The following is a 22,684-nucleotide window of genomic DNA, read 5'->3' on the forward strand; positions in this document are numbered from 1 at the left end:
TTAGCTCGGCTATGGAGCGAAAGAGAAAACTCTTCATAGTCACGTCATAACGGTAATTGTAACTGGCGATAGTGAAGGCACAATTAAACAAATTCCTAACAGGAATACAACTTCAGTTCATTCGAACAAAAATTGAAGAAAATAGGAGTCTGATAGCGTAAGATGCTGTTGGAAAGACGCGCAACTAAAGAGAGAGAAAGAGAAGACGAGCGCGCATTCTTGTATAGGACAAAATATAGATGATAATGCTACGGCGCTCTCATTATCCGGGGAGCACACATTCGCTGACTTGCAGCGCAATTAATTGGCTCAAAGATTAAATTATGTCTTTAACTTTTGGCATTTCGATAGGAAAGGAAAAATATGTTATTACGTCGCGAGCAGGGCACAATAGTACAACACGTATATCCCTCTCGCTATCTATATCTGTCTCTCCTTCACCTGCTATACGGCGGTGACTGCGCGATGAAAAGTACAGTTAGGCACACTTTCAGACATGGGCAGGTAAAATTGTGATACTGCTTATAAACCTACATAGTCAATGAGCAAGATGAAAGAAGATTATTTTCTGGCGCTGCGCAGGAATATTGAGAACTTGGCCAAAATGTAGCCGCAATCAAACGGAGTAAAGCAAAGTTAACGATTATTGTACGTCAAACTTCTGCCGGTTTGAGAAGTCGTGTCCGGGACTACGCTAACGAAATTCACATCCCGTCATCATGCACCACATAATTCTCGGGTGGTGGCGGGTCCGGTCTGACTTCATCAGCGTTGTATGCGGCGACTTGGGTACCCAACAGAAAGGGAAAGCTCATAACAAAGCTTTCGTAAGAGAACAATACACTGGCTTTTATTCCAATGGAATCACGGACCTCCTACCCCTGGGTAGGAGCACCACATCTATTCGCAACAGCCACAAAATAGAACCCTAACCGCAAAATTTACAACAGAGGAACGAACTGCTTCCGGACGCGACCATACCGGCGGATTTCTCTCAGGGAATCACATCACATCACTCACACGGAAAACGACGAAAGCCGTGAGCATCAAAGCTTCGGTGTCGCCTGCGTTGTTAAACTGAGACCTCAAAGTGCTGATGCACGCTCTTACCAAACCTCTGAAAACTTTTTTATTCTGTGTTCTGTGAACGTGCCAACACAGCGCCATTGACGAGACGATCAATGATGAATATTCCAACCCAATGCAAACAATTCATATACATGATCGACGAAGGTATAGGGGATAGCTACCACTCCATCAGTATTTCTAAATTCATTGAGAGAGTGGCAAGGAAACAACTATTCACGTTGCTGTGTACAATGTGTGAGTCTAGAGACGTACCATCTGATTTTCGGAAAGATATCATCCACGCTATTCCGAAGACGGGAAGAGCAGACAAGTGCGAGAATTATCGCACTATCCGCTTAACAACTCATGCATCCAAGGTGGTGAAAAGAATAATATACAGAAGAATTGAAAAGAAAAATGGGAGTGTGTTAGGTGACGATTAGTTTGGCTTTAAGAAAGATAAAGGCACCGGAGAGGCAATCCTGATTTTGCGGTTGATAATGGAACCAAGACTAAAGAAAAGACGCAATCATACGACTTGTCGACCTGGCAAAAGACTTCGACAAGCTAAAATGGTGCAAGATTTTCGAATACTCAGAAAAACTGGGGTATGCTTGGGGAAAGACGAATAATATTTTTATTCTTTTTAATTTTTTTTATTTTTGGTCATCAGTCTACTGACTGGTTTGATGCGGCCCGCCACGAATTCCTTTCCTGTGCTAACCTCTTCATCTCAGAGTGGCACTTGCAACCTACGTCCTCAGTTATCTGCTAGACATATTCCAATCTCTGTCTTCCTCTACAGTTTTTTGCCCTCTACAGCTCCCTCTAGTACCATGGAAGTCATTCCCTCATGTCTTACCAGATGTCCTATCATCCTGTCCCTTCTCCTTATCAGTGTTTTCCACATACACCTTTCCTCTCCGATTCTGCGTAGAACCTCCTCATTCCTTATCTTATCAGCCCACCTAATTTCCAACATTCGTCTATAGCACCACATCTCAACTGCTTCGATTCTCTTCTGTTCCGGTTTTCCCACAGTCCATGTTTCACTACCATACAATGCTGTACTCCAGACGTACATCCTCAGAAATTTCTTCCGCAAATTAAGGCCCTGTATTTGATATTAGTAGACTTCTCTTGGCCAGAAAAGCCTTTTTTGCCATAGCGAGTCTGCTTTTGATGTCCTCCTTGCTCCGTCCGTCATTAGTTATTTTACTGCCTAGGCAGCAGAATTCCTTAACTTCATTGACTTCGTGACCATCAATCCTGTTGTTAAGTTTCTCGCTGTTCTCATTTCTACTACTACTCATTACCTTCGTCTTTCTCCGATTTACTCTCAAACCATTCTGTGTACTCATTTGACTGTTCATTCCGTTCAGCAGATCATTTAATTCTTCTTCACTTTCACTCAGGATAGCAATGTCATCAGCGAATCGTATCAATGATATCCTTTCACCTTGTATTTTAATTCCACTCCTGAACCTTTCTTTTTTTTCCGTCATTCCTCGATGTACAGATTGAAGAGTAGGGGCGAAAGCCTACAGCCTTGTCTTACACCCTTCTTTATACGAGCACTTCGTTCTTGATCGTCCACTCTTATTATTCCCTCTTGGTTGTTGTACATATTGTATATGACCCATCTCTGCCTATAGCTTACCCCAACTTTTTTTCAGAATCTTGAACAGCTTGCAACATTTTATATTGTCGAACGCTTTTTCCAAGTCGACAAATCCTATGAAAGTGTCTTTATTTTTCTTTAGCCTTGCTTCCATTATTAGCCGTAACGTCAGAATTGCCTCTCTCGTCCCTTTACTTTTCCTAAAGCCAAACTGATCGTCACCTAGCGCATTCTCAATTTTCTTTTCCATTCTTCTGTATATTATTCTTGTAAGCAGCTTCGATGCATAAGCTGTTAAGCTGATTGTGCGATAATTCTCGCACTTGTCAGCTCTTGCCGTCTTCGGAAATGTGTGGATGATGCTTTTCCGAAAGTCAGATGGTATGTCGCCAGACTCATACATTCTACACACCAACATGAATAGTCGTTTTGTTGCCACTTCCCAGAATGATTTTAGAAATTCTGATGGAATTTTATGTATCCCTTCTGTCTTATTTGACCTTAAGTCCTCCAAAGCTCTTTTAAATTCCGATTCTATTACTGGATCCCCTATCTCTTCTAAATCGACTCCTGTTTCTTCTTCTATCACATCAGACAAATCTTCACCCTCATAGAGGCTTTCAATGTATTATTTCTACCTATCTGCTCTCTCCTCTGCATTTAACAGTGGAATCCCCGTTGCAATCTTAATGTTACCACCATTGCTTTTAACGTCACCAAAGGTTGTTTTGACTTTCCTGTATGCTAAGTCTGTCCTTCCGACAATTATACCTTTTTCGATGTCTTCACATTTTTCCTGCAGCCATTTCGTCTTGGCTTCCCTGCACTTCCTATTTATTTTATTCCTCAGCGACTTGTATTTCTGTATTCCTGATTTTCCCGGAACATGTTTGTACTTCCTCCTTGCATCAATCAACTGTAGTATTTCTTCTGTTACCCATGGTTTCTGCGCAGCTACCTTCTTTGTACCTATGTTTTCTTTCCCAACTTCTGTGATGGACCTTTTTAGAGATGTCCATTCCTCTTCAACTGTACTGCCTACTGCGCTATTCCTTATTGCTGTATCTATAGCGTTATATAACTTCAAACATTTCTCGTCATTCCTTAGTACTTCCGTATCCCACTTCTTTGCGTATTGATTCTTCCTGATTAATGTCTTGAACTTCAGCCTACTCTTCATCACTAGTATAGTGTGATCTGAGACTATATCTGCTCCTGGGTACGCCTTACAATCCAGTATCTGATATCGGAATCTCTGTCTGACCATGATGTAATCTAATTGAAATCTTCCCGTATCTCCAGACCTTTTCCAAATATACCTCCTCCTCTTGTGATTCTTGAACAGGGTATTCGCTATTACTAGCTGAAGCTTGTTACAGAACTCAATTATTTCTCCTCTTTCATTCCTTGCCCCAAGCCCATATTCTCCTGTAACCTTTTCTTCTACTCCTTCCCCTACAACTGCATTCCAGTCGCCCGTGACTATTAGATTTTCGTCCCCCTTTACATACTGCATTACCCTTTCGATATCCTCTTACACTTTCTCTATCTGTTCATCTTCAGCTTGCGACGTCGGCATGTATACCTGAACTATCGTTGTCGGTGTTGGTCTGGTTTCGATTCTGATTAGAACAACCCTGTCACTGAACTGTTCACAGTAACACACTCTCTGCCCTACCTTCCTATTCATAACGAATCCTGCACCTGTTATACCATTTTCTGCTGCTGTTGATATTACCTGGTACTCATCTGACCAAAAATCCTTGTCTTCTTTCCACTTCACTAACACTGACACCTACTATATCTAGATTGAGCCTTTGCATTTCCCTTTTCAGATTTTCTAGTTTCCCTACCACGTTCAAGCATCTGACATTCCACGCCCTGACTCGAAGAATATTATCCTTTCGTTGATTATTCAATCTTTTTCTCATGGTAACCTCCCCCTTGGCAGTCCCCTCCCGGAGATCCGAATGGGGGACTATTCCGGAATCCTTTGCCAATGGAGAGATCATTATGACACTTCTTCAACTACAGGTCACATGTCCTGTGGATACACGTTACGTGTCTTTGATGCAGTGGTTTCCATTGCCTTCTGCATCCTCATGTCGTTGATCATTGCTGATTCTTCCGCCTTTAGGGGCAATTTCCCACCCCTAGGACAAGAGAGTGCCCTGAACCTCTATCCACTCCTCCGCTCTCTTTGACAAGGCCGTTGGCAGAATGATGCTGACTTCTTATGCCGGAAGTCTTCGGCCGCCAATGCTGATTATTTATCAAAATTTAGGCAGTGGCGGGGATCGAACCCGGGACCGAAGACGTTTTGATTATGAATCAAAGACGCTACGCCTTTTTTTTGTAATCTCATTTTGTTCGTTATCGTTCGTTTCAATTGTTCGTGGCGGACGTCACCTGACGCCCATTGAAGTTCGTTACTGATCCATTCACTCAGTTTTTTATTACAGAGGGCAGCTAACCCTCTGACCGAACACGCTGAGCTACCGTGCCGGCTTTTTTGTTCTATATTGTTCGTTGACTTTGTTCGTGGCGGACGTCCGATGACACTCGTTCAGGTTGTTCGTTGATCCACTGGCTCAGTTTTTTATTACAGAGGGTAGCTAAACCCTCTCACTGAACACGCTGAGCTACCGTGCCAGCTACCCCTAGACCACGGGTATATGTATAAAAGCCAAGAGCGAATAACAAGAGTGGACGACCTAGAAGGAAGTGCTCGGATTAAAAGTGATGTAAGTCAGGGATGTAGTCTTTCCCCTTACTGTTCAATCTATACATCGAAGAAGCAATGATGGAAATAAAAGAAATGTTCAGGAGTGGAATTAAAATTCAATGTAAAAGGATATCAGTGATACGATTCGTTGATGACATTGCTATCCTGAGTGAAAGTGAAGAAGAACTACATGATCTGCTGAATGGAATGCACAGTCTAATGAGTACAGTATATGGACTGAGAGTAAATCGTAGAAAGTCCAAAGTAATGAGGAGCAGCAGAAATGAGAACAGCGAGAAACTTAACATCAGGATTGATGGTCACTGAAGTAGCAAATAACCAATGAGGGACGAAGGAAGGAGGGCATCAAAAGCAGACTAGCACTGGAAGAAAGGGAATTCCTAGCCAAGAGAAATCTATCAGTATCAAACAAAGGCCTTACTCTGAGGAAGAAATTTCTGAGAATGTCTGTGTGGCAGTGAAATATGGACTTTAAGGAAACTGGAACAGAAGAGAATCGACGCATTTGGGATGTGGTGCTACAGACGAATGTCCAGAATTAGGTGGACTGATAAGGTAAAAAATGAGGAGGTTCTGGGCAGAATCGGAGAGGAAGGCGATATGTGGAAAACAATGACATCAGGGAATAACTTCCATGGTAGCAGAGGGAGCTGTAGAGGGAAAAAAGTAAAGAATAAGAGAGAGACTGGAATGCGCGAGCAAACTGCTAAGGTCATCGGTCCCTAGTCTTACACACTACTTAAAGTAACTTTAACTCACGCTAAGGGCAACACACAGACCCATGCCCGAGGAGGACCCGAACTTCTGGCGGGAGGGGCCGCACAGTCCCTGATATGTCGCCTCAAACCACGCGGTCACTCTGCGCGGCCAAACGGTATGATGAGAATCAGCTCCAGCAATTATAAGAGACATATTACTTAGGCAAAACATTAAGTACCTCCGATGGCCTCGAAAAATTTTCTTCGTCAACCAATATATTGTGACGCATATAGCAACTCTGCTGTCCTTGACAAACGCGATCGCACAGCGAGTCCTGGCCTCAACACCATGGTACGTCAGGCAGTACAATGCGTTGTATGTACCTTTCAAAATCACCGGCGCACCTCAGCAATAAAGGGGGAATTCGACTCAGAAATCAAGGAGTCCACAGCAACGGGATGTTTCTCAAAAGGGCCACAAAAACCAGTAACAGTAACGACAGTATAACTAAATACCTCTATGGATTCTTCGATCAGGAAATCGACCCATAGCGCCTCCAGACGTCGCTTCTCATGTTACACCAGTATACGTTGCCATCTATGACCAATCTCTGCACCAAATTAGCGAAGGAGTGCTTCGTGGCTCGTTGGCATTCATGTATCATACATGGCTTAAGTGTCTTCCGACACACGCTCTATTGATTGAGTTCCCACATCTCAATTTGCGCAGGGTATGGAGCAAAGTCTTGAGTCGAATGATAGCTACAGGCAAGTAGTATAAAGACATCGTCCATGAACAACTGACGGATTACCTCAAAACTCATAACATCCATGACGAATATCAGTCAGGCTTTCGAAAGCACCATAGTACAGCAACCGCATTAATCAAAGTAACTGATGACATTAAACATGCTATGGACAGACGTGAAGCTACTATCCTAACACTGCTTGACTTTAGCAAGGCTTTTGACACAGTTGACTTCGATATATTACTAATTAAAATGAAACAGCTGAATTTCTCAAACAGCGCAATACACTGGTTCGACAGCTACCTCAAAAACAGAAGTCAACAAGTCATTTATGGGTCGGAAAAGTCATCATGGAAAAGCGTGTGCTCTGGAGTTCCCCAAGGCTCCGTCCTTGGTCCACTACTCTTCTCACTGTACATTAATGATATTTCTTCAGCGATTCACTCCTGCAACTACCATCTTTATGCCGACGACATCCAACTGTACATAAGTGCAACCTCCAAAAACATTGCTGGCGCAGTAGCGAGTATGAACGCAGATCTTTGCTCTGTTTCTCGATGGGCACAGAACCTAGGTCTGAAACTAAACCCCAAGAAATCCCAGGTCATACTTATATCTCATCCAAAGTTAATCAGCCGGTACTTTCGCGAAACGGTCCCTAAAATACTCCTCAATGGTACCCAACTACCATACCAAAAAAAACAGTAAAAGACCTTGGAATAATCTTGGATGAACACCTAAACTGGGAAGAACAAACAGTCACAGCTTGCCGGAAATCGCTCTCCTCCCTACATGCAATTCAAAAATTTAGAAAAATATTTCCAACCAATGTTAAACAAAAATTAGTCAAAACACTAGTCTTGCCAAATCTTTACTACTGCGATGAAGTTCAACACGGCACAAATAGTGAAAATTCTAGATGCCTCGAGCTAGTGATGAATGCTTGCGTTAGATACGTGTGCAATATTCGGTTGTATGATCATATCAGTCCTTCATACTCCCAGCTAGGTTGGATACGCCCACATACGGCACGCGATCTCCACACGATGTGCTTACTTCATCGATTTCTTAGCCACTGGTGCCCCCAATACTTATCTTCTCACATTAAACACCTATCATCATTCCACAATCGCAACACCAGATCGGATACGTCTATCATCTTGGCTGTACCTTTACATAACACAAAATCTTTGTCCGTGTCATTCTCCATCTCAGCCATACGACTATGGAACGCGCTCCCCTGTGATCTGCGTCTTATCCAGAACTACTCAACATTCAAGAGGGAACTCAAAACTTACATATTAGGGGCGGTATAGCCACCATTCTTGTGCCCCTCCCATCTCTTTCTTTCTCCTCTCCATCACAGCTTCGAATTTTACCGTTCTATTTCTCTTCCTTTAACCTATCTACCTCTTATATATCTCTTTCACCCCATTCTATCGCCTTATGCCTCTGCTCGATGAGAATAACTCACAAGCTGCAAGAACATAACGAGAAAATTCCCAACTAACAATGGGACTGACATTCAGAAAAGAAAAGTATGTTTACTTTCATATACATAGTCATTATTATTATTATTATTACTATTATTATTATTATTATTGTTATTATTATTATTATTATCATTATTATTATTATTACTATTATTATTATTATTATTGATTGTTATAATTATTTTTTATTGTTATAATTATCATTGTACTACTGTTATAATATCTATTTTTTTCTTTAACATCAATACTGCATAATAGGCTATATGTCCTTAATGTTAAGTAGAAACTGTAACTCGTTCAATCTGAGTATACCTGGTTAGGTGTAAGAGAGGGCCTGAAGGCCCTAATCTTGCCAGGTAAAATAAATGCATAAATAAATAAATAAATAAATAAAGTAAAGGCAAGTAGTGTAAAGTATCACCAACACTGCTCTTACTGTGAGGTTATTGGTGATTCTTCGAAATACCCTGTGCATGTCAAAAAGGGCGGTACCAAGTGACCTTACCAATAATCAGCTGAGTCTCCATAGACTCACATGAATTTAATTAAACATTTCGCCCAATGGATAAAGTAAGGAATTTGGGTTTTTAAAAAGGGGTGACTCTAGCATACTTCAAACTTGGGTGCAGTAACTCACAACACAATAAAACAGGGAGTTTCATTGAACTACTAAATAAAACAGGGGCTCTATGAACCCGTATTCAATACAGTTGGCAGTGGTCTTCGAGTTCAGCAGAAGTACACAAGCACATTATGTTCACTGAGTATTAGCACGAGTTAACAACGGATTTAAAGTAACAGCACCTTGATAAAGGTAGTGTAATGAGGTGGAGGCGAAACTGTTCAAAAAATGGTTGAAATGGCTCTACTTAAACATAACTAACCTAAAGACATCAAACACATCCATGCCCGAGGCAAGATTCGAACCCGTGACCGTAGCGGTCGAGCGGTTCCAGACTGAAGCGCCTAGAACCGCTCGGCCACTGCGGCCGGCGTGAAACTGTTAGTCAGTCCAACAACGGGACAAGAATTACGTTCGGGTAGATTATGCAGTTAGTTCTGAATGTTAATCAGATCGGAAAGAAAAATCTCCTGAAAGAATGATGCAATCATCCACTATCTTGTACTTCTATTGGGAATGTAAAAGCCCTAACGTCAATGTGAAAACTCTGTTTACATCCAATCGTTTGCGTAAGTTCGTAAGCTTCCACGGCCAGTGTTATTTTCAATAATAGAATTTTGAGTGTTAGGCCACGTCATTCAAAAACAAACAAAAAAACAAAAACAAAAACAAAGGAATTATATTGCCGACGTTTCGACCGATTTGCTACGGTTCCCAGGGCGGAAAACCTAATAGCTGCAGTTAATCGCCCCAGGAGAACCGCAGCAAGTCGGAAAGTCCACAGTTTAGTTGCTTTAGTGTTTTGAAATGACGTCGCCTGAGACCCAAAATCATTTTATTCGTTTTGCGAACGGTACGGTGGCTCATAATTCTTAGGTTTACTGGTGCCTGGGAGTGGTGGCTGCAGTCGTTGTAAATTCGCACTCATGATGTCTCCTCAGAACCTGCAATAGAAGTGCCTCTCTCGGCTAAAGCATCCTCTGGTAACCCTTGGATCGAAGTGTTTTGCTCGGAGCGCTCCCAGCAAGATGCAGTATTTTTACTTTTGCCTGATTTTGAGTACTGAAGGCAGGAATTCTTCTGGGAGCTGAGCCACCTGTCCGTTCTGATGTTGCAACAACCTTGCGTTCGATACTTAGTCTACAAATAAATTACCAGGTGAATGAGATTTTAGTGTTGGAGTTTACGAGAAGCAGCTTTTGACTCCCACCACCAGTCCTTTCTTCCATTTTATCCAGTCACGCACGTACATGTAGCAGCTACTCTTCTTCCACTATAGACTTTATCCGTATTATCCAACGGCAGCAGCTCTTACTATTTTTCAACAGGATGAACAACAAAGCACTCAACTTGTCACCAGCCTAACAGCTGCAGGTCCACTTTCTGGAACCCAAAAGTACCGGGTGGCCTCCTGTCTCATTCCGCTTCAGATATTTCTGCTCGTGTCATTCAGGATCGAACGTCTCCTAGAGTGTTGATTTCCTGCTGAAGCCAGGGTGATACAAAACTGCATTCTTTCACTGCATGCTCAGTGTCCGTACGGCTCCGGCTGGCCGTTTACATTAGAAACACAATAAAGTAGTTACCCGTTGTTTAGGACACAACAAAGACGGCGTCTCTTTGGCGGAGTTTAGCCTACACGCAGAATACTGTTACGGCTTGCTACCTGCTACTCATCACCTTGGTAGCTCTTGTCCTTTGACCAGGCCTTTGACTCACATAACGGCTGGACGCTGGACAGGTATCTTGCTCTGTGCGGTTCTGCTCAATCTATGCTCAACAAGGCTCTCAGCTACATGCAAACTGACCTCTAGAACAAGAATTTAGTATGGAAATCTAGTAACTGGATGTGGCCATCTCAGAAATTAACTTAAATGTAACTTCTGTACTCATTTATAGCTTGGGGTTAATTTAGGTTGACTAGGTTTGTTGATTTTTTGAAATTTAATTAGGATACGTGACACTTTTTCCAAAAACGGTCTCATTACACTACGTGTGAGATACTGCACCGAGTCAGTCTTGCAGGGAATCCACTTTGTAATCATAATCAGATACTCGGTAGCATCGAGCGTCGATTCTTGTGTCATGCCAGAACGTTGTTTGGAATTGGACGTGAAGGAAAGTGACTCTCATCACCTGGACCAAACCGCGTACTAACGTGACATTACATTTGTTACAAGTGAACCGCAAAATGTTACCGCTTACCAGGCGTTATAGTCAACTATGGCTGGCTGGGCAATTCGTGCTCTATGCCTTACATGGTGTACGTCTCGATAATGAAGAATTTAAGGGCAACCACGAAGATCATAACTGGTGTATAATGAACAAATTTGCGTGCTTTGTTTCGATGTGGGACTAAAGCATCCCCTGGACAAGTGTGATTTTTTTATACCTGAGTTGTAGTTTCTTGGTCATGTCATAAACAGTCAAGGTGCCCATCCTCTTCAGTCACATTTGTTAGCTATACGAAACCTGCAAGTTCATTGCAGTTTCACAGAATTGCAGGCAGTCTTGGGGAAAATGAACTATTATCTTCGGTTCATATCGAATGCTGCACAAATCGCAGCTGCATGCATCACTTGAGTCGCAAGAATGTCCCCTTTGTTTGGTCAGATGAGTGCCAAGAAGCTTTTCAAAAACTTAAAGATGCATTGCTCAGTGATCGATGCTTGATCCTGACAAACCAGTTGTGTTGCAAGACAGGCCTGTTGCTTCCGCATCAAAAAGTGTTGTAAAAAGCTCAGTCTAACTATTGACAAATGGAGAAAGAGGCACTGACTATTGTGCATGGTGTCACCAAATCCCACCATTATTTGTTTGGCAAAAAATTCTAGTTAGTAACGGATCACAAGCCAGTCCAGTCCTTGTTTCTTCCGATGCAGTACGAATTGCCCAAAAATTGTAAAGATCGGCTTTGTTGTTGTTCAACGCCAGTACGAGATTGTGTATCGTCCGGCAGCTCAACACGGTAATGCAGACTCACTTTCACGTCTTCCGCTAGGCCGTGATACAGACTTTCACGTTTGTGCTGCATCTTGCTGTCACATAGATCCTTCGTCGACTTGGCGCATGCATGTATGTCATTTAAGGCCGAGACGGATTGCAGTGTCGACATCACGATTACATGTGCGCAGTGATCCTGCACTGCCAGAGGGTGTCATCACGACACCGCGGGACGACCCTACGTAGACAGATGCCTCACCTCCACCATCTGCTCTCGTCCTACCGATGGAACGGGACCCGCATACTACGCATGATCCGATACCTCGTACATCTGGTTACGGGCCCCAAGAGGTTGGTGCGTACGCTTCTGGGCGTTTTCCGGGGGACGTTTCCAGCAGAGCGCAGACCGGGTGGCGAGGTACGACATCCCCTGCAGCCACGGCTTCCGGTCCATCGCAGCTTCCAAGCTCCTGCCTCCCCTTCCGTTATCGTTCTCCCTAAACTACGACGGTCCGTCGCTTTGGGGGGGGGGGGGGGGGGGAACTTTACGGGATAAAGGCAAGAGCCAGCATGCCAGTCGGGAACGATAGAGAAGAGGTGGCTGTGAGAAGACGTCAGCCAAGCGCAAGCTGACCGACTCCTCTCCAGGACGACAACGCGACAGCAGCGGTTCCTATGCGAAGAGGACACAAGCACTACGCCCGACTTGTCGCAGTCCAACCGAATGATAGCTTCAAGACTAGTGTAGCAGCGACTTAGGATTGTTTATACTGAAGAACATTGCTAATTTTGCATGCCATCGTTTCATTGGGACACATCTGTGTAGTTGACAAAGTATTGTAATCTTTTCTTTGTGTAATAAAACTCATTAATATGATTTGTTTGAATATTGTCTAGCGATCCAAGTAAGCAGGTTTCCTAGACACCTCATATTGACAACTAGGCAGGATTTGACAAAATCGCCTACTCTCGCTCCTCAGTCCCCCGTTGATCTAAAATCGCCTGTAAGTAGGGCTTCATTCCTGAGACCGGTTGCCCAGCGTTTAGGACACAGCTGAAGGGAGGGCGGAGGTAGCGTTGCAGCCGGATACCAAATGTTCGTTACCCGCAATTCTCTCAGATATGTTCTCTCTGAAAGTGGGTGATGTGCGCAGATGGACGTATATTCAATGACAGCAGTAACATTAGTCTGGTTTGAAACCGACTGCCCCCGACTAGGCGCGACACTCGTGCTTATCTGCTGTAGTTTATGACATTTTCAGGAGCACCGCTTTTAGGTGGTGTAGCATGCGAACGCTACACCGTCCCTTGTAGGCACGTTGGGCAGTTCCCAACAAGCCGGGCAGCTTGACTCGCAGAGTGGTCGCGCGCACGTGCAGTCGCAGTACGTCCTCTCTTCCTTACTACCATGTCTTCATATCGACCCATCTTTCGGTACTTATTCCATAAAATCGAGTGGTGCATACGTTACACAGCGCGGAAGAACGTCTGCAGGAGTCGAAGCAGGCAGCGGTGAAATTCTTCTTCCTCTCTCTTCCTTCCGCCCAGGGCTGTTACCCAGCAAGTGTGTTGTTGGTCTTAGTAGTAGGCTACGTTGTTAACCATGTTATCTTTCGTTGTTTGTTGTTCACGGTCACATATTTTGTATTCACTCCACCCATGATGTAGAGGTAACTCGATGTGAAATGTGCAGGGTGAGCCAAATGTCCATTAACATTTGAAAATTCACGAAATAAAGTGCGTAGCATTTGACACACACGCCTGAAATGACATGGGGTTTATTGAAACCAAAAACGAGTGCAAAAACCGTCCGATATATGGCACTGGACATTTTTTTCCACTTCTTGCAACTGGTGTGTGTTCCACTCACAATTTTTTTTTTCTTACGATGGGTCGTATGGCCTCATAGTTCCCTGTCTGGGTGAAAATTTTGAAGGAACCAGTAGCTGGTACATTAGTATGTAGCAGCCCCCACAGCCACCCACAACTTCGCCGCGTCCAGCCACGTGGAGGCGGGCCATAGCAGTAGCCCTCGTTTTTGCCTATTTTTCATATCTTTGTTTTATTGTCTGCAACTTTATTTACCTTGTAAACTATGTAAGAATGAGTAAATAGGAAAATATAAAATAAATGTTATAACATAAATAAAAGAATAGATGGCAGGAAACAGCGACAACTGTTAGATCCACGATCTTAATAATATTACATTCTTTGAATACCATTATAATTTTGTTTAATGTGCTGCAGAAGATACTTTGTCCTTATAGAGATGGTTTCTTAATATTATTTAAGAATTACAAATATTGTTAGCGATATCTTTCCTGCCAACAGGTCTGCAATAGTTTCCCTAATTTGAATCTAAAAATGTACATTTCTTAGCGACATATGCGGCAGATGCGTATATTATATTCTCTAGATGTACAGTGGCAAATTACAGTGTTTCTTTCTTACTTTATGTTCTTATGTGTGCAGTACTGAATTACAGTGCATCATAGCATAAACTTTTATTTTATATTACAAAGCATTCTGCACTTGCTGAACATTTACAGTAATACTATCTCCAATAATAGATGTACAGGACCGAGTTCCAATGTTTTATAACACAACCATCATTTTATATTATTCTCATTTGTGGTATCTATTCTAGCCGTTCCTTATTGGTCTACGTTGTCGAAAATAATCAAGTGTAAACTTTGAGGTAATGACAGTTAGTGCGTTTAATGCTTCCGTGTGTTCATTGTTTCTGAGTCTATTGTATAATAATTCATCTCCAGGTAAATTGATGTCATTCGCTCGTTTTATGTCCCTGAAAGTTCTACATTGTAGAAGCATATGCTGAGAGTTTCCTTTTCCTCCCAAGACATGCATGTTGTTGTCTATCTTTGGTTCACACGATGTAGGTGGGTTGGTTACCCACCATGCTTAATCTAGAAATGAACCATTCCACGACTTGGGTCAACGTGGTTCATCCTCAGCCACTCCCTGGTGATACGGACTACTTCATATACTCGTCGGCCCTAATCACCTGATTCTGTTGCAAGGAATCAATCTATCACTCTTTTAGTTGGTGCTTGTGTTCTGTTGGTACACCTGTTATTGCAGTGATCTTGTACTGTCTTCCTAACTTGAGCCAGTACATTACAGCACGGAAGTTAATTGTGACGCCTATGGGCTGATAAGCTAGCATCACACATAGTGCATCCACTAATGTGGTGTTAAATAGTCTGGACGACCTACCTAGAACACTTCCTTGCCCACATCTGACAGTTTTTTGTGTTTTGTTCGTGACAAAGGCATGACAATGTGCCCATATGCTGGCTACATGCCGGCTCGGTGGCCGAGCCGTTTTAGGCGCTTCACTTGTTATGACAATTATTCCTTTTGTGTAATATGAAACGCCATCTGTTGATCACTATGTGCCCAGTTTTGTTTCAATAAAACCCCATTCATTTCAAACGCATGTGTCAATTTTTACCTCTCCACCTTCAGTATTCAGAGAAGTATTAAATTTTAAATAAAATATTAGCGAACTTTTGGGTCACCCTGTACATTAGGACATCACAACCACATTGGAAGCAAAAATGTTGGAAATAATGATGACATTTTAACTGAATAAATTAAAAAGTCTGCCTTGACAAAAAACAGGATGAGTACTTGTATACACAGTGTTAAACGATTAATTGTTGCAGCAGCTAAATTTCATCGATATTAATTCTGAATTGTCCTCACGCTGAGGAAGTGAGAGGAATTAATAGGTTTGCGTCATTGAGGCCACTTCAAGTTATTCACAGTCACAATGTTGCCAAAATTCATTTACGAAAACCTTTTAGAACGGAGAATACAATTCTTACGAGAATGTTATCGAACACGCCGCTTATTCCCTGTCGCTTCACTGGTTCCGCTATTAAGAGTAATTTGAGTTGAGACGAAAAGATAAATGTTAAGTAACTACGTTTCTTCAATTAACCAACAATGACACAAAATCTAAAAATTACTTATTAATGATGCGATATACGAGTATAACTGAAATAAATCAATTAAGTATTCGAATTATGCATTCAAAAGCATTTTTTTGTGGCCAAAATTTTCAGTGATACTTAGTACGCTAGAGAATCTTTAAATAATGCTCTGTACACTTGTAATGACTAGTGTCTTCACTACGTTCCTTCCATGAAATTCCCTTATTATTGATTTTCATTCATTTGGCGTAATATTAGGATTTCAGTACTATACCACTAAATATTCTCTACAACTGCATATTTTCGAACCATCGAATCTCTTACTATCGTTCAAAATTCGATAACAAAATAATTCAACGAGATTGCTTGCAAAAATGAACTGCGGAAGTGATTCCATTCGTAGGGCTCGACTGGCGTGAAATAGGGCGCCTAAAAAGGTTTTATGACCTGTCAAATCCGGCGGCGCTGCACTCGTGACGCAAGGATGCGCATCGAGCCATTCAGAACCTCTTAATGACCAACGAGGTGTGAAATCAGCTCTTTCCTTTATGGCAACCAGCAATATTAGACTTCTGCTCGGAAACCGATTTTAAAAGGAATTCGGTGCCAATATTACGCACTTACCTGCTTTCCTCTTTCATTAAGAAGCTTTGTTGTGGTTATATTGCTCCAACTGTGTATAAGATACCGTACATTGGAACTAAAATATTTTATAGTCGGTACGCCATTTGTAGTTGTCATATGCATAGCGTCGTCTGTATAGAAATTATGGTTTGAAGAACAACACGGTTTTTGCAACCCACAACTATGCAGTGTAATTCATTGCGGTTTCCTAAATTGAAAGCTGAAAAGCTGACATTGTATTCACGATCAAGAAATGAACACCTCAGCAATACCTCAAATTTCAAGTTGAATGTAGAAGGTATCGGATTGGTTTCTTCAAATATCGTTCAGAAGACGTACGTGAGAAAATTTACGTGTGTTTAGTCACGTAAAACGTCACTGAGGAAAGTAGAACTCTTGACATTAAAACAAAGCTTGGAACATGAGGGTACGATTTACGCTTAGTCGTCGTGAAAACCGTTTAGAATGAAGCAGAGTGAAACACAGTCACTCACTTAAAATCTATCATGAATTATTATATCTTATTGAACTATATGAAATAAGATCGTCATAACGTCTGAACTGTTTGAGTTAGGACGATCAAACTGCATGATTGGCCGCGGTGCATGATGGGAATTAGTATGTGCATGCATGGTTTCGTTCAGCCCACTTTCATTTGGATGGTTTCGTCAATAAGCAAAACTGGGGCATTTGGGGGACTGAAAATCCGCATTTCGCGCCACTGTTGTTTGTGTGGTGCGCAGTGTACAGTCACGGAACAATCAGTGCTCTATTGCTTGGTTGCAAGATGACTACCGAACTGTCCATGAAGGTTTTGGAAGACAATTCCCTCCCATCACCAAAGTGATCCTGATTTGGACAAGATCTGCTTCATGCAAGAAAGAGCTCGACCCCATCGAAGCAGCAGAGCATTTCATGTACGGGAGGATCACTTTGGGAACCGTATTTTGGCTCCGGGGTACCCAGAGGCCACTGGCATGGGCCTCAATTGGCCGCCATATTCTTCGGATCTGAACACATGCGACTCCTTTTCGTGGGGCTGTATTAAAGACGAGGTGTACAGCAGTAATACCAAAACCATTGCTGAGCTGAAAACAGCCATTCAGGAGGTCATCAACAGCATCGATATTCCGACACTTCAACGGATCACGCAGAATTTCACTATTCGCCCGCGCCACATCCTCGCCAATGATGACAGCCGATCTAACATGTCATAACCTAAATCCGAAAATTTGTAGTGACGTTTGCATGTTGAATAAAATGTGCGCACGCCGTAGTTTGTAACTATTTTAGGTTTTCTTATAAATATAGTTCAATAATTGACGAGCTGGATATTGGAAGGTATGACACGCTTGTCCGCTCCTCGCCAACAGTTTTCCACAGTCACGAGTGGTAGCTGGCGGTGCTTCGCATGAGAACATTCCTTGGACAACGCGGGCGTCAGTAGACTCGTCGTCAAAATGACTCAAATAGTAGCTCTGCCAGAAAGCAAGGATGAATACATATACATCTACAAACATACTCTGCAAGCCACAGCACGGTGCGAGGCGGAGATTACCCTGCACCGCAACTAATGGTTTCCTTTCCTGTTCTACTCATAGATAGAGCGGGGGAAAACGACTACCTATACATCTCTGTATAAGTCCTAATTTCTCGTATCTTCGTGGTTCCTACGCGAAATGTATGTTGCTGGCAGTAGGATAGTTTTGCAGCAGGTTTAAATGCCGGTTGTCTAAACTTTCTCAGCAGTGTTCTTCGAAATCGAAATGAATAGCTTCTTCCCTCCAGGGATTCTCACTTGAACTTCTGAAGGATATACGTAACACTTGCATGCTGATCGAACCTGTCGGTGATAAATCTAGCAGCTCGCCTCTGATTTTTTTTAGATGTCGTCTTTCAGTCCTATCTGATGCAGACCCCAACCATTCGAGCAGTACTCAAGGTAGGGCGCACTAACGTTCTATATGCGGTCTTCTTTGCAGATGAACTATACTTTCCTAAAATTCTCGAAATAAACAGAAGTTGGCCATTAGCCTTCCCTACCACAATCCTCCCACGCTCGTTTCATTTCACATCGCTTCGTAACGCTACGCCCAGACATTTAAACGACGTGACTGTGTCAAGACGGACACTACTAATGCTGTATCCAAACATTACGGGTTTTGTTTTTGGTATTCATTCTCAATAACTTACACTATTTTACATTAGGGGCCATTACACCATCTAGAAACCTGACCTATGTCATCTTATATCAGCCTACAGACTTATCCTCGACACCTTCTTGTACACCATAACATCATCAGCCAACAACCGCAGATTGTTACCCATACTGTCTGCCAGATCATTTACGTACAGGGTGACAATTATTGAAGTGCATGAAATAAAATAGTCGTAACTTCTGAACGGCTTGCGTTCGGAGGTTCAAACTGCACCATTGGTCGCTGGGCATAACGGGAATTAGTATGTGCATGCGCCTTGTATGTGTCGGTCATTTTCACGTGAAAATGTTACGGTTCAGCTTGCCTGAGCGTATAGCGCTTGTGAACGCCTACTATGCGAGCAATTAACAGCCCAACTGCGGCTCAAAGTTTTGCGACAAAGTTCAGGTTGAAGACAACCGTGAAAAGTGTGCTAACAATCAAGTATTTGTGTTTAAGTTTGAGAGAATGGGTAGTTATCGTGATGACAGTGTTGTCCCTGTCGGTCTTCCAAAAAGGTTGAAAACACCTGGAAAAATTTAAAGGCACGCGCTGTGTTTCAAACGAGCCCCAGGAAATCAATCAGACAAGGAACACAACAGGTGGGAGTCAACCTGGAGACATTGCGACGAATTGTTGTTCCCATACAAAACTGAAATCCAACATCCATTATGCCACAGACCCATGGAACTGCGGTTGAGTTTCGCCGGCACGGATGACACAGAATTGAGGAACAGGACTATGGTTTGGTTTAGCGACGAAGCCAACTTTCATTTGGAATTGGCGCATTTAGGGAAATAAGAATCCGCATTTCATGATCGAGAAGTCTCTTCACCCTCTATGGTGAATGTGTGGTGTGCGCTGTCCAGTCACGGAATGATCGGTGCGATATTCTTTGATGGCACGGTGACTGCCTAACGGCATGTGAAGGGTTTGGAAGATGGTTTCGTCCCCATTATCCAAAGTGACCCTAAAAAGAGCCGTTCAGGAGGCCATCGACGGCATCGATGGTCCGACATTCCAGCGGATCATAGAGAATTTCGTTATTCGTCTTCCAGTGACGTCAGCCATATCGAACATGTCATAACCTAAATCTGAATATCTGTAGTGACGCTTACATGCTGAATAAAGTGTGTGCACGACGTAGTTTGTAACTAATTTACGGTATGTTTCATATACTTCAATAATAGTCGCCATGTATACACCTGTCACATTTCCCTGCGGCACTCATGATATTAGCCCTGTCTCAGATGAACACTCGTCGTCGAGGACAACATACTGGGTTCTATTTCACAGGAAATCTTGGAACCAGTCACATATTGGGAGCCTCTTCCGTATGTACAGCCGTGGACAAAACGAGCGAGACCCCTCGTCTTTTCTTTATGCTGATCCGCACGGCTTTAGAGTCTGCTACACAGCATAGCAGGCAAGGCGACCAAGTGCTACCAACATACCATGCATAGACGTGAAATTGAACAACTATCCGAATTTTGTTAGACTGTTTTCAATCATGTGTAAGATTGTATTAATGCTGATTAATGTGTTAAATACAACACCTAAATAAAAGATATAAAGGAAAGAAGAAACGCTAGTTACTATGATCTGTACTAATAAAAATGAATTTCAGCTTATCGAGATGACATGACTGTTTTAGTACGTCAAAGTACCCCAGAGCGTTTCGAATTAGCAAAATATGCGCTTTTGGGTCTAAGTCAACGTTCAGACCACTCGTCCTGGATTAACGTTGTAACCTCCCCACAAAATATAAAATAATATTCACATTTAGTGTAACCTCCCAACACCAAAATTCCGTAGCTTCCCAACAGTAAAAAATATAATTATGTAATTCACATTCAGTGTAACTGCACAACAGATAAATTGCGTAAGCTATCAGTAATAAAATGTGACTAATCTCTCAATAAAATTATGGCTAACTTATAACCTTTCAACAGTTGACTGTGAATTTAAACTGGTAAATTTTGGACGTCAGCAGCGCTGCGTCATGGCCCTAAAAGATCATTCTGAATAAAAAAGAGAAAATTCGTACCACAATGAAGCCGCCGAATAACGCATACATATTTGCTCTTATAATAATTTTTTCTGGCACATCCCAGTGCAATGCTGGCTGATAGATTTGTCATGTATAAAAGGAAACAACTGACTTTTCTTTACAATAATCGAGATGATCAAGGATTGGAAAAATTAGTAATATTTTTAAACTGGAATGAATGATTTTTATGAAAAAGATTATTATTAAGAGATTTTTAAAAAAGCATTTACATGGGACTTGATATAACAATACTACATAGGCGCGAGGCTGCTTTTACCTTATACTACAACGCTCAGGCTCCGCCATCGCTCCACACGACCGGCCCAGCCAACACAATACACCAGACTGCTCGCTGGCAACTACTTACTCCTACAAACACACAGTTCCTACTGCAGTCAACACTGCTCTTTTGTCTCAGATTCTCTTATAGCTTACAAATCGCAGCAGCGCGTGAGCAATCCATCGAAATTACGTATGCTCGAGTGCGCTAGCAACAAATTCCTTAATCATGGACCTCTTACAACGTTGCTGACCTACCATGAAAGTGTCCAAAATTTAGCAATGCGTGAAGATTCATAACGAAATTAAAAATCATTCAGTGCCACACTTAAGTCAATTCAGTTATTGACAGAAGCGGAAAAGTAGGCAGTAACAAGTATGAAATTCTATAAGAGTTTCATACTGACATCCACAGGGTGCAGGGACAGAAAAAAGGTAACAATAAAACGTATTGGAGGCGCAAGAATTTCTTAAAATTGCTGTACTGATAGTCTATCTGCCTCCATCGAGATTAGAACCGAAAACAAACCAGACCTACCTTGCAGTAGCAAACAACTTCCACTACGGTAGTAGACAACCCAGGCAAACAGACCTCTATTATTAACCCAGACGTGAATTAGACGGCAATTTCACGATGAAAATGGCAAAACGATCTGCAGTTTCTGTTGCATAGAGCTATCTGGAATCATAAACATGAATTTTATGTCTTTATGTCACCACTTATGTGACAATCATTCGGGACGTTTATCGATATAACAAAATACTGTTATTAGCGACTAAATTTAGTAGAACAATTGGCTGCCAAACATACTCTACAATGTTTCGAATTCTCCATTAGACTCGCTACAGCCAGAAAACGTTCATTAGCCGAAGTTTTTCTTAAGCTATCTAGCAATGGGAATGCTAGCACTTCTAAAACACGGTGGCAATAATACTGGGATCTGAATTACCACGTGTATAGGCAAATGGATTTTATTTGCATTCCTGTAAACGTGATTTGGGTCGAAAGCGTAGTTACGATTAATATGCTGATGTATCGACTGCAACTAGAACATTTCGAGTAAGGATTAGGGGGATTTATTTATGCGGCCCTCATCTTCAGTAACTGTCGTAGCTATTTTCGTTGTTAGCATTCCGTCACCTAAATCGGTAAAAATGGAGCCCTACTAGTGTCACTTTCTTGACCGTCTGTCTGCCTACCCAACCCTTAAAACCCGTCTACCTCGAGTACGGGTAGACATAATAAGCGGACATGTATCGCGCTTCCTGCGGTATACGGTCCCTTGGTGATGTAAAGAAGTGAGCTTCTATGTCAACGCAATGTAAAGGTGCGGCCGTTTATGTAAAGAAAATTTACGCGAAAGGATAAAAAATGTCTCTGAGAACTATGCGACCAAACTGCTTAGATCATCAGTCCCCTAGACCTACTTAAACCTGCCTAACTTAACACACATCCATGCCCGGGCAAGGAGTCGAACTGAGGGCGCATGCAGCCGCGCGGTTCGCGATATGACGCCGTTGAACGCACGTCTAACCCGCGCCGGCAAGCTGTAAATATCATCTGGTGTCGCTAAAAAGTTATTCACTTCTGGTGAATGATTTTCTGCGCAGTTAATTTAAGATTGAATAACTAA

This window comes from Schistocerca gregaria, chromosome 7 (genome assembly GCF_023897955.1).
Source record: "Schistocerca gregaria isolate iqSchGreg1 chromosome 7, iqSchGreg1.2, whole genome shotgun sequence".
Classification (NCBI taxonomy): domain Eukaryota; kingdom Metazoa; phylum Arthropoda; class Insecta; order Orthoptera; family Acrididae; genus Schistocerca; species Schistocerca gregaria.